Source organism: Gossypium hirsutum, chromosome D12, assembly GCF_007990345.1.
Source record: "Gossypium hirsutum isolate 1008001.06 chromosome D12, Gossypium_hirsutum_v2.1, whole genome shotgun sequence".
In the NCBI taxonomy this organism is placed as follows: Eukaryota; Viridiplantae; Streptophyta; class Magnoliopsida; order Malvales; family Malvaceae; genus Gossypium; species Gossypium hirsutum.
The window spans coordinates 15,163,896-15,166,123 of record NC_053448.1 but is presented as its reverse complement, the minus strand read 5'-3'; the positions used below and the strand labels follow the sequence as shown (position 1 = coordinate 15,166,123).

The following is a 2,228-nucleotide window of genomic DNA, read 5'->3' as shown; positions in this document are numbered from 1 at the left end:
TTGATCCATTATTAATTTGCTTAGCTTCCATCAATTCACCAAACTCTTCAATCATTTCTACTTCAATTAACTCAAGTGAGTCTGTATCATCATTAGAATTATTGAGATAAAATTCTGCAAATTCCTCATGAACTATTGTGTCAACAAACTCAGCGGCGTGACATTATTCATTTGTATTTGCACATTTCACAACATTGAAAACATTAAAGTTATTTGCTGATCATTAACTCCCATTGTTAGTTCACCTTTTTGTACATCAATTAATGTTCTACTAGTTGCTAGAAAAGGTCTCCCAAGTATGATTGGTACCTCTTTATCAGCCTCACATTCCAGAATAATAAAATCTGCTGGAAAAATAAATTTGTCAACTCTTACCAACACATCTTCGATTTTACCTTCTAAATGTGCATATAAATTATCAGCTAATTGCAATGTGAAAGTTGTAGCTCTCGCCTTCCCTATTCCTAGCTTCCTAAAAATAAATATAGGCACTAGATTTATACTAGCACCTGAGTCCCATAATACTTTGCCTACATAATGATTTCAAATAGAGCAAGGTATAGTAAAACCCCCTATATCCTTCAGTTTTGGTGGCAATTTTTTTTCAGTATTGTTGCCCACCCTTTAGAGAGCGACAGTTTCTAACTCCCTTAACCTTCCCTTCTTTAATAAGATATCTTTCATGAATTTCACATAGTTGGGCATTTTTCCAATGCTTCCACCAACGATATGTTGATATGTAATTACTTCAAGACATCCAAGAATTTCTTGAATTGAAAATCTTACTTAGATTTTTGGAAATGCTGAGGAAAATATGGCGGTGGCCTTCCTTCCATTTGTTGAGGTTGTTTTGCCGTGGCATTTTTATTGGCAATACAAAATGAATCTACTTTAAAATTTTTCTTGTTGCTCTTTCCTTTTGTAGCTTGCTCCACTACTAGTTCTGAATTCTTCTTATTTGTGAAATTTGAACTACCTTATTCAATAGTGGTGTCATTAACAACTCCTGGTAGCTACGTACCACTTCTGAGTGTAATGGTTGTTCACTGTTCCATCCCTTGAGATCGTGAATTTTTGGTATCTCTCGGCAGTGCTCCTTACGATTTTGAGCTTAATGCTTTGTCAATTTACCCTACATGATTTTTTAAAGCTCTTAAAGGTGCAACTTGAATTTGAATGATAGCATCGTTCTTGGCCATGTATTCCTTCAATAGAGCTTCCAAAGATGAAGAACTCGAAGCTGAATTTTGTTGAGCATTTTGTCGTGGCATGGGCTGATTGTATCCAGGTGCTGCACTCAGAATATTCTATCAAATAGCATGTTGGAATTTCCCACCCTTTGATTACTCCAATTGAAATTGAGATTTTTCTTCCACCATAAATTATATGTGGTTGGAGTATGGGTTGTTTTTGTTGCGATTAAAATTTCCCATATAAGAAACTGAGGTTGGGTTCGATGGACATTCATAAAAAACATGACCTCTGCAATAAACACATGCTAACTTAGCTGCTTCATTTCTTGCACTGTGGCTAGTCCTTTCAGTGTTTTAATCATATTCATTAAAGATGATACCTAAGCTGTTAGGGAAGTAATTGCATCTAGTTCCATTGCCCCAGCAACTCTCCTGCAAGTCCCTACTCTTGTAGTGGGGTATTGATAGTCATTTGCTATCGTCTCTATAATTTGATATGTCCCATTATATGATTTATCGAGCAAAGTCCCATTAGCAGATGTGTCAACCACTATCCTTCTATGCACATTAAATCCATTGTAAAGCATTTCCATTTGCATCCAATGTTGAATACCATGCATTGGGCATTTTCTAATTAACTCAAATAACTCTCATGCTTCATATAATGTTTCATTCTTAGATTACCAAAAAGACGTAATATCGCTCCTCAGTTTGGCATTCATGTTTGGAGGATTATATCTTAGCAGAAACCTCTAACAAAGTTCATTCCAAGATGCCATTGTACCTAACGACAATGCATTTAACCATGCTCTGGCATGATCTCGCAATGAATAAGGCAATAACTTCATTCTTAAGGCATCTATAGGAATACCCTACTGCCTGAACGAATCAAATACTTTCAAAAAGAGTCTTAAATATAACCGTGGATCTTCAGTAGGCAATCCACTAAACTTCCCTACAATTTGTAACATTTGAAACATCAACGACCTGAAAATTCCTAGATTCAGATCATCCAAGATTGGCATTACATGTTCT

At 35.7% G+C, this 2,228-nt stretch overlaps 1 non-coding gene across 1 annotated transcript; it reads left to right on the top strand.

Moving 5' to 3' along the window:
* The first annotated feature begins 1,802 nt into the window (after window positions 1–1,802).
* On the top strand, window positions 1,803–1,906 carry LOC121224834 (small nucleolar RNA R71). Its single transcript, XR_005922576.1, has one exon. It is a non-coding gene; the product is annotated as a small nucleolar RNA R71 (small nucleolar RNA).
* The last annotated feature ends 322 nt before the right edge of the window (window positions 1,907–2,228 follow it).